The following is an 11175-nucleotide window of genomic DNA, read 5'->3' on the forward strand; positions in this document are numbered from 1 at the left end:
ATATGGACACCGTCATGAAACGGAATGAGGGAGTTTTAATATACTCCTACAGATTCCATAATCCCAGATAAAAATACATGTTACGTGCATTCACCATTTTGATTTATTCATCTGTTTCTACCTACTAGCCAAAAGGAGGTCAACCCAGATTTCAATGTTTTGCTCCAAAGCTGTATATTTCAAGCAATGTCTTTAGAGGCGGACTGGATAAATGTAGTGCCCTGAGCAGAGTATTTTTTAGAGAAAAGCAACAACTGGGTGTAAGGATTTACCATTCATTTTTTTCTCTTCAGCTATATTTTTATGAAACAGATCCTCATGGATTGATCACTGTAAGCTATAACCTGATGCATGATTGACATACATATAGAAACATGGTGCGCAAACCAATCACAAGACAATGGTATCTGGTGATAAACCAACTTTTGAAGAACTGTTGAGATGGGTAATTTCAGTGAATTTAGCTGCCCTTGCAAGAACCACGGAAGATCTCTTCATCTTTAGGAGTCCATCTAATCAATGTGAGATGTTAACATGCTAACTAATGCTGTTACCGCAATAAGGATCAAGTGTGACCATTTGGAGCTGAGACATACATAAAAAAACATGTTATTTTAGCTATGGTAGACTAATGGCTCCAGTGAGAATTGATGAATGCTACCGTATATCAAATGAATAGGGAATCATTGGTATGCTTTTATGACCGGCAGTTCAATGGAACGCTAATCGCTATACCATTTATGGCTTTAAGTCTATGGTTGAATTCTAAGCAGAGATTTGGAACCTAACTTCCCCTTCAAGACGCGAGCAGCTGCTATTTTTGTTGTAAGCTGACACCGGTGGTCGCACAAAAGCAACCACCTCGTTTCAGGGAACTAGTTTTTCAGAGTGACACCAATCAGTTCTCATAGTTTTTCAGTTCAGAGAACGGATGTAACAGATTCAAATGCTCATGAGATTACTCTTTGGTGTGTTGGAACCGTTGGATACATTGCGTCCTTGTACCCAATTAACTGGTGCGAAGTTCTACATGCTCAGGTTGAAGGTGTTTGAACCTCCGCTAGAGAGCAAGCAGCCGTTTCAAGTCAAATAAAGTATTTCTAAATAATATGAGAGGATTTCAGCTGTTTCACTGCTATTCAGGTTATTTCATAACATTCAATCACCTCTGCTTATTCAAAATGACCAAGAAAGGTGGTTGGGAATCAAATCTGAAGGGTAGTAAAAGATGCAAAATGGGAGCCTACAATAGGCTACCTACAATCGTGTTCAGAATATGGCAATCCTCTCTACTTCACCTTTAAAATTGGGGGTATGCCAAGAACCACCGTTTGGTATTTAGAATAAGACTCTACTCCATCAGACCGTTACCAGAATTTTGACTTCGATAGCGATACCAGGTTTAGAATCACAATACTCGATACCAAAATGATATGTCAAAAAAATAAGGCGTTATTAGCCAAAGTCACAGAAAGGCACTTGATCCATACCTTTTGAGTTCAATATCATTACATTAGATTTTTATTTTACTTTGTTTACCACATAATAGTAATAATGTATTTGAATGGTAAATCTCTAGTCTATTGATAAACTGGGTAAATCAAGATGTAGCCTAGGCCTATTCACAATACAGGCAAATCATATTCAATAGGAGTGTGTGTGTATGCGTTGAATTATTGAGCTGGTTTGGCTGATTTCATGGGGTTACAGAATAAAAACAATATGTTCACCTTCCATTTGGAACTTATAAATCCCTGATCTGGCTTTCAAGTCTGTCTATGAAAATGCCATTTTTGTTAGATTTAACTAGAACCACACATAATGCACATTCACTAATAATGACTAACTTCTTGTAGCAGGCATTATAGAAAATTAACACAGGTCTCATAAACAATCTCTCAAGCACAAGCCCAGGTGCTAGTAAGTTAGTGATGGGGTGGAAACAAATCGATAGTTATATATTGGGATATTATTTGACAAAATATTGTATCGTTTTGACAATATAGCAATATTATTTCACTAGTTGGCTGTACCTGCACCAAAACACAAGTATTTTCCCTTCATAGCTCGTTCTCCATCTTATTTTTTAAATAGGAAGCCAATTTGCTTCCAGCACTTGTATTTATATAACTGATCAAAACAATATGTTTGGAACATCGAATCGCAATAAAATCACAGCATTAAATCGCAATAAATATTAAATTGTGAGTCGCAATACATATCGTATCGCCGCCTAAGTATTGTGATAAAATCGTAAGGTCCCTGGCAATTCCCAGCCCAATATATAGTGAGTAGCCATCTAATCTTTATACTTTAAGTTTAGCCAACTTGGATCTATTTGCTAGCTAACAAGGTAGAACAGTTGAATTGTTATGAACACACCCTTCTGTCTGTCTCCAACTGTTTGGACAGCATGCTAGCCCGTCCACTTTGTTCAGAAGTTGAAATCAAGTGACCTACCTTATTTCTCAGAATGAGAACAAGTTGCCAATTCCTTACATAAATTGTGCTTTTTTTATGGTTATTGCACATTTATAAAACACAGACTAGACAGCTAGCATAACAGTCATTGGTTAAAATGCTGCTAGCAGTATGTGTTACCACCAAGCGACAAACTGAGCATACATTTTCCTGAATCAACGCTCATTGATACTCCCATTTGAGTAGTGTCTGCTCTGCATGCATGGAGTTTAGACATACAAATGGTATCGTTAGAAAGGTTCACTTCTCCTCTATTACAGTACAATAATCTCTGAATGTGTTTCGGTGTCCATATGACCAATTGTTGGACCAAACCTCAAATGCAAATAGCGGGTTGAAACCGCTTGTCAGAGAGGAAAAGGTGATCTCTCATCTTTGTTGTTGTGAGTGGCAGGGGCTTGGTATGTGAGTAAAAGGTGCACAGAAGGAGCAGAGGAGGCAAGGCCAAAAAGACAACATGAGAACAAGTGGACAAACACTCATCAAAATAAAAACCTTGATTTTTGCGATATTGGCATTTGAAATATTGCGCTAAAACCTAAATTAGAATGAATCTAAGCCCCGAATCCCAGCCCTAACTGATCAACAACATTTGAATAGAAGAAGCAATCTCTTCTTCTATAAAAAAAAGTGTGCGCTGTCTCTGTAGTTAAGACCCATGCCGTCACACACACACACAGTTCAAGGCTCCAGCAAAGACAATATTGGCTGGGAGAGACACGAAGTGAATTAATCAAGTTTTTGGCGAAAATCTGCTTTCTGCGTTATGGTTTGCATATTACCATAAACAAGGTACTAGGTAAGTGAATTGATGTTAGCTTCAACTGTAAGCCGGCAAGGAAAGATAGTCTACAAAACTGGAAGCTACTGATATCATCTTATTGCATTGTAAAGTGTTCTCACCTGTAATGGACATTGTTTTGCGAACAGTAATTAACAGTTTCAACATTTCTAAGTGTGTAAACTTCTGTGCAGCATAAGTGCTGATGCAGCCCAGACTACCAGTGAAAACAGTGGTTCCGCAGGACAGGCTAAAGCTAGCAAAGAGTAAGTGGAGCATGCACAGTGCTCTCGTGCTATAAGGGGACATCGGCTGCGCTGATAGACTTAATCCTCTCTCAATCAGTAAACAACGGGAGACACATTTGACAGAAGTACCGAAAGCAACAAATTCTAGTACTGAACTGTTTTTCATGACCTATTATCGAAAAAGTACTTTAGTTTCAGCATACTGTGCAACACTAGTTACCACTGATCGGTAGAGAATCTCAGGCTCCAGCATTATCACCATCAACCTGCTCCACTCCATTGTCCAAACCACTCATCCCTAAGCGGGCACTTCAGATCTCCACCTCTCCCAGAGCATCCTAACCCCTCCACTGGCCCACTCCATCCCCCTCTTTCCTTCAGGGACCGTAGGGCCTAGTTGACCTCCCTTGCCCTCTGGACTGGAGCCCTTACTCTCCGCTGCGCCTCTCTGCACATTACCTTAATTGATGTTTAACCCCTGAATCAGCTGCTGATGATGGCTCAATTAAGAGCTTGCTGGAGGAGAGATTAGTCCTGGGTAAGTAAAGAGTTTTCTGCCCTATAGCCGAGGAGAAGCAGAGCTCACTGGGCTTTAATCCTTGTAGGGACGGTTGGGAAACAAAGGTTGCCAGGACTGCTTCCCACATTACACCTCTGTAGGTCTTTGCCCTGTGTGGAGATCCTCTGGCTGCAATTTCAGGATGAAGCATTGAGTGGAGGCCATTTTGAAATGACATGGGAAGAGAGGGGATGGATAGGTGAAGCTTGCCAGTATACTTCTCACTTTAAGCGACTGTTGGTCTTAGCCATGATGAAAAGCACTGTTGGCTTGTGGCTCCATTAAGCGATGAGAGAGGGTGACATTTCTTTCCCTTACAGTGTGCTGGAGTAAAGTGAGGCCCTGTGATGATTGAATCACAGCCATAATGGCAGAAGGTAGGACCCTGCTGTGCAGCGGAGTTCTTCCTGCTCTCCACACACAGTGTGGGAAAAGCAGTGGGCAAAGCTGCCCTGGAATAAAAAAACACAAAAGAGGCCATGAAACGATCACGGCGAAAGCACACACTCCTTATGTGACACTTGATATAACTAAAATGCTCTCATTCTTTCCAAAGCTGTTGGTTTGTTACAGGTGGAACAATTGGGTTTTTTGGCATGACAATAAGCTGAGGCTATACTTATCTGACCTGACTGAAGTGAAGATAAGACGTCTTCCATCGCAATAGAGCGAGATAACATGAGGTCATCGGTAAGCCAGTGTATGGGGGGGGTCAGACAGACATTTAACTTGAACTATCCAGGCATTATTTCAGCCTAGGGTTAGGCAGTGATTAAATCACATCAATATTTGTGTCAGGCAAGGGGTGGCCAGTACACCATTGATTGTCCCAGAGATTAGTGCTTAATTGAAATTACACTGTAATTGGAGGAGAGAAGGCTTTGACCAATAGAATGTTCTGGGCAGCAGATTTAGGGCTATGCTGATCACTTGCTCTTTAGTCTAATCTATAGATTGCTAGACCACCACTTCTATCCCTTCTCAAGTATCCTTACTCTCTCTGTGTCTCTGTCATTCCCTCCCTCCCTACACAGACGCTCACGCCAAAACAAATATTTTACAAACACACACATACCACACATGAAAATACAGTAATTGTATGGGCACATACTCAAACACTTACATGAAAACATATTCAGTCATTATTCCATACAGACTGCCACATGTGAGATGTCTGAAGAGCACAATAGCTGACCATCTGTGTTTGCAATTCAGCAGGACGCTGCAGCATGAGAGGATGATTGTTATTCCTTGGAGAATGATTTAACAAGAGGAATCTTATTTATTTGACTGGAGCCACCATGTGGCATGGCTATTCTGAGGGTGCCATATAAACATTATGTTTTTACTTGTGTAATTACAGTGTTATTACATAGGTATAAGACCAACTTAATCTAAAGTGTTACCCATTTGCTTTAATATAATTTAAGTTAGATTTTTGAGTTGCCCGTTATTAAATAGTAAGAGACTTCTCTGGCAGGGGCTAGTAGGATGCCCCCTTGCTTGCGGTCACGCTTCTCAAGCACACAAAAGGCTTTTACTTTGCTGAGCCTAAAAGTTATTTGTCGCTAAAGCCTTTCCTTTCACTGTATGAGGAGAAAGTACACTAGTCTACATACACTCAATCTGCCAATTTAGGCCGTGTGTAGCCTAGTGGTTAGAGCATTGGACTAGTAACCGAAAGGTTGCTAGATCGAATCCCCGAGCTGACAACGTGAAAATCTGTCGTTCTGCCCCAAAACAAGGCAGTTAACCCACTGTTCCTAGGCCGTCATTGAAAATAAGAATTTGTTCTTAACTGACTTGCCTAGTTAAATAAAGGTCAAATAAACAAGTGTGTGTGCATGTTGAAAGAGAAAGAGGATGAGAAAGAATGAAAGAGGGTGCAAATCATCCAATTGCAATACCCAAACACTTTAAACTATTTCATGACATCCTTGCAAACTAGGGATTACTTTATGTCGCCTCAATGGTATGATACTAGCACAGCTAATAAACGCCAATAATTGGTTATTGTATGGATGCTGGGATTCTCTTCCTTCATGAGCGCAACAGCCGTGGTGACCGTTCACCAGGAGCTGTCAGAACGATTTATGAAAAGTGTAACCGAGGTTTTGACACGATTACTCTTAATGTCTATGAATTGATTTTACTTAAGTGAGTAGAATGAATAGTTTACTGCATACTTTATTCCTATTGAGAGGCTATTGTTGGTTGTTCCTTCATGGCAAACACGCAGTTCGATGGAATATTTCTCCATCGGCAAGAGAGTTACAGCATAGCAAAGCGCAGAGAGAGCATCAATTTGTCAGAAAAAAAGTAATTTAAGGAACCTTTGGTATCAACGGAATGCGCATGTAAGCCAACGTTAATGTTTTGCGTCCATCAAATGGTAAACATTGGCAAAACACATTTGACCTGACTGTATATGAATTTAACGGCGCAAAAATGGTTGCCTGTGGTATATTTGCTGTTTTCTCAAGGGAAAAGTGTCAACAAACTATTGATTTATTCTAAAATCCAGAAACCATTTTGCGCGTGAAAGTGTTGGAGATAGGATGTGTAGATTAAACCTTCAGTGTAACTAGCGTGTTGTATTAGGAATTCTTTCCCAATATTCTATGAGAGAGAAATTATATTCTGTCAGTTTTTCCTTTACCCTGGCAGTCTAGTGATTTGAATTAATGCTCTGCCTAACCCTCAATATGTGACAGTTTAGTGTCTCACTTGTGGGATTAAACGTATTAATGTATTTCCCCTCCCCCCATAAATGAGGGGCATAAACTGATGAGTGTTTCAGCTATGCAGGCAGGTATAGTGCACGTTGTGATTCCAGTCAGGGTGTCACATGGCAGAGACAGGGTCCTCAGGGACACAGTCCAGATAGTGGTTCTCACCAGCCCTGGCAAGCCTCAGAGCAGTCAGAGACCGAGTAGGAGATTACAGGACAATGAGCTGTCCCGGTAAGGACATGCCCCTGTGTTTCCCGCTGAGGAGTACTTACAGGTAAGACAGGGAACACGATCAGAAACAAATAAGAAAAGGTAAATGATACTTTTCACCCTGAGAAAGGCTAATCTGTTTTCATCTTTGAGACGATATGGGTCAGGACCAGTGCCATGGACTGGGTATTCCAACCAATACAAAATAACTCTGCTGTCTCTGACATTGTCAAGATGTCAGAGCTAATGGGAGCTTTACACCCCCCTCCCTCCTCACAGCTCCCCCTACCTTATCTATTCTTGTCTTTCTGGAAGACACTGGCCCTCATGAGTCTCCTGTGCTGGCCTCAATTTTGACATCATTAGAGGCTCCCACCATCATTCCCGCATGTGCCACAGGTTTAGTCTACACATCCTATCTCCAACACTTTCACGTGCAAAATGGTTTCCGGATTTTAGAATAAATCAATAGTTTGTTGACACTTTTCCCTTGAGAAAACAGCAAATATACCACAGGCAACCATTTTTGCGCCGTTAAATTCATATACAGTCAGGTCAAATGTGTTTTGCCAATGTTTACCATTTGATGGACGCAAAACATTAACGTTGGCTTACATGCGCATTCCGTTGATACCAAAGGTTCCTTAAATTACTTTTTTTCTGACAAATTGATGCTCTCTCTGCGCTTTGCTATGCTGTAACTCTCTTGCCGATGGAGAAATATTCCATCGAACTGCGTGTTTGCCATGAAGGAACAACCAACAATAGCCTCTCAATAGGAATAAAGTATGCAGTAAACTATTCATTCTACTCACTTAAGTAAAATCAATTCATAGACATTAAGAGTAATCGTGTCAAAACCTCGGTTACACTTTTCATAAATCGTTCTGACAGCTCCTGGTGAACGGTCACCACGGCTGTTGCGCTCATGAAGGAAGAGAATCCCAGCATCCATACAATCACCAATTATTGGCGTTTATTAGCTGTGCTAGTATCATACCATTGAGGCGACATAAAGTAATCCCTAGTTTGCAAGTAATACAACCCAGCAAGCAAACTCTCCATCATGTAGTCTACCCTTGACACTCAAAATAAAGCACGAGACAGCGCGCGAACACAACACCGAAATATGGTTGCTTGGAGTTGCCCTCAGTTCAATGACATCAGAAAGTGGCCATTCGAAAGCAACATGTTGTTAAATGTAAGTTATTCAAAGTAAACAGTTGCCTAATGCTACTGACCAAACACATTCACTAGCAGGTAGCTAACCTGGGTAACGTTAGCGAGCTTGTGAAGAGTGACTTACCCTGTAGAACTGTATCCACATCTGTCTGGTGAAACCGGAGATTCAAAAATATATGACTATGTATTTAAAATGTTGATTGAGGAATACAAATTATGTAAACAGGCTGTCTACCGACGTCAGTAAAAAAAATTAAAAATCATTCCTCTTGAAGTACAAGGTAACTATTTAGTTCTGTCAAACGATACAATGTAGCTGCTGCTGCCCAATCTATCGTGATTGGCACTGCTTCATGATTGACACTAGCCGGACCAATAGGCAAGAGATTTTCGTGTTGTTTAACCAATCACTGGAGACGTCAGAGGATTTGAGTCGTCAACGTGAAGTTAGTAGAAGGTGAACCGTGAAGTAGGAAGGACTAATGGTGAGATCATGTGTGAGTGTATCCCTCCGCCTCTTATGTTTTACTGTAAGAAATAACGTCTCTATTTGAATCATGATATCCATTGTCAATATTGTCTTACTTTTCGAATTTACGCACAGCGTTTGAAACAATTCTCTTTCCTCTTGTAAGGCTATTGAATATGGCCAATAATTTGACTTTATAAGTGTCTGTTTTCCCCCAATACATTTATCTTGCATTTAGTCTTATTATTTGGCTATATGCTGTTGGACAAAAGTGCATCCATAAGCTCTATAAAGTAGTATTTGGTCCAGCATAACCTACGGAAAGTAACATACAAATCCTGTACAATGGGTATCACCCATTGAGGTAGAATTGGAAACTTCGATTTCTGCGGACTTGAAGGGTAGGTTACGCACTGAGCGAAAAGCAGAGCAGCGTTTCAATGATGAACTACTTTATCTCATGGCTGCGGAAGAAAATGGTGTTTACAGTGAGGAAAGGTGTGATGCTGGTCTGCATAGAAATGAAAATGTACGGATGTAGTGTGAAGCGCATGACACGCTTGAATGTTCATTTGCTCATAATCATCTGTAAAGTTTTAAGGCTACTTCACCAGTATAAACACGTAATGTTATTCATTCCAGACTAATGAAAATATTAATACAGTATTTCTATCTTATTTAGTTTCATATTACAGTCTGTCGCACATAGCCTACGTCACCATCTAGTCAGTAGCCTATGAAGCAAATGGTAAGGGCTGTCAAATGTAGTCACAGGACATGGTTTCACAGAAATATTAAATTATATTGTATCTGGAAGTAGCCTACAGTATCAGTATCTCCATAATTGAAACAAATGTGTCTGTTTATTATTAGACAGACTGATGACAGACTAGGATTTCGCTACACTCGCAATAACATAAGATTTGATTTGATGCTTACATAGTGGGGTTTTGCAGAGGAGAATTAATGCAAACAGATGGGCACCCTGTTGGCCTCTCACACTGGCCTGTTCCTAGACGTTCAACCAGTTGGACTTGGAGCCAGTTAGGCCCTAATTTCACATGACTGGGAATACAGATATGCATCTGTTGGTCACATATACCTTTCTTTTAAGTAGGGGCATGGATCAGAAAATCAGTCAGTATCTGGTATGACCACCACTTGCCTCATGCAATATGACACATCTCCTTCAGAGATGATCGGGCTGTAGATTGTGCCTGTGGAATGTTGTCCCACTCCTCTTCAATGGCTCTGTGAAGTTGATGGATATTGGCGGGAACTGGAACACGCTGTCGTACACTTCGATCCAGAGCATCCCAAACATACTCAATGTGTGACATGTCTGGTGAGTATACAGGCCATGGAAGAACTGGGACATTTTCAGCTTCCAGGAATTGTGTACAGATCCTTGTGACATGGGGCCGTGCATTATCAATCTGAAACATGAGGTGATGGTGGTGGATGAATGGCACGACAATGGGCCTCAGGACCTCGTCACAGTATCTCTGTGCATTCAAAATGCCATCGATAAATATTCAATTGTGTTCGTTGTCCGTAGCTTATTCCTGCCCATACCTTAACCCCACTGCCACCATTGGGCACTCTGTTCACAACGTTGACATCAGCAAACTGCTTGCCCACATGACGCCATACACGCTGTCTGCTATCTGCCCAGTACAGTTGAAACCGGGAATCATCCGTGAAGAGTAAACTTCTCCAGCGTGCCAGTGGCCATCGAATTTTTGCCCGCTGAAGTCGGTTACGAAGCCGAACTGCAGTCAGGTCAAGACCCCGGTGAGGGCAACGAGCACGCAGATGAGCTTCCCTGAGATGTTTTCTGACAGTTTGTGCAGAACTTATTCGGTTGTGCAAACCCACAAATTCAGCAGCTGTCCGGGTGGCTTGTCTCAGACAATCCCACAGGGGAAGAAGCTGGGTGTGGAGGTCCTGGGCTGGCGTGGTTACACGTGGTCTGCATTTGTGAGGGCAGTTGGATGTATTACCAAATTCTTTAAAACGATGTTGGAGGCAGCTTATTGTAGATGAATTAACATTAAATTATTTTGCAACAGCTGTGGTGGACATTCCTGCATTCAGCATGCCAATTGCACGCTTCCTCAAAACTTGAGACATCTGTGGCATTGTGTTGTGTGACAGAACTTCACATTTTAGAGTGGCCTTTTATTGTCCCCAGCATAAGGTGCACCTGTGTAATGATCATGCTGTTTAATCAGGTTCTCGATATGCCACACCTGTCAGGTGGATGGATTATCTTGGCAAAGGAGAAATGCTCATTGCTAACAGGGATGTAAACTTATTTGTGCACAACATTTGAGAGAAATAAGCTTTTTATGCATATGAAACATGAAACATGGCACCAACACTTTACATGTTACGTTTATATTTTTGTTCCGTATATGTTATTATTTTGGTAAGAGGTTCACTTGCAGTTAGAAAACTTTGTTTATTCTGAAACATATGTAATGTTATGGAAGAGCAGGTAAGTGTCCAAG

The 11175-nt window shown here is 41.1% G+C and overlaps 1 protein-coding gene across 1 annotated transcript in view; it reads right to left on the reverse strand.

Annotated features, from left to right (window-relative positions):
* LOC120031208 (myocyte-specific enhancer factor 2D homolog) overlaps nucleotides 1-8515 on the reverse strand; it is a 78948-nt gene extending 70433 nt beyond the window's left edge. Inside the window, exon 1 of the mRNA XM_038976853.1 lies at nucleotides 8318-8515. The gene's annotated coding sequence lies outside the window, so the exon portion shown is untranslated. The remainder of the gene's footprint in view (nucleotides 1-8317) is intronic.
* Between the last annotated feature and the right edge of the window lie 2660 nt (nucleotides 8516-11175).

Source organism: Salvelinus namaycush, chromosome 37 (genome assembly GCF_016432855.1).
Source record: "Salvelinus namaycush isolate Seneca chromosome 37, SaNama_1.0, whole genome shotgun sequence".
Lineage (NCBI taxonomy): Eukaryota > Metazoa > Chordata > Actinopteri > Salmoniformes > Salmonidae > Salvelinus > Salvelinus namaycush.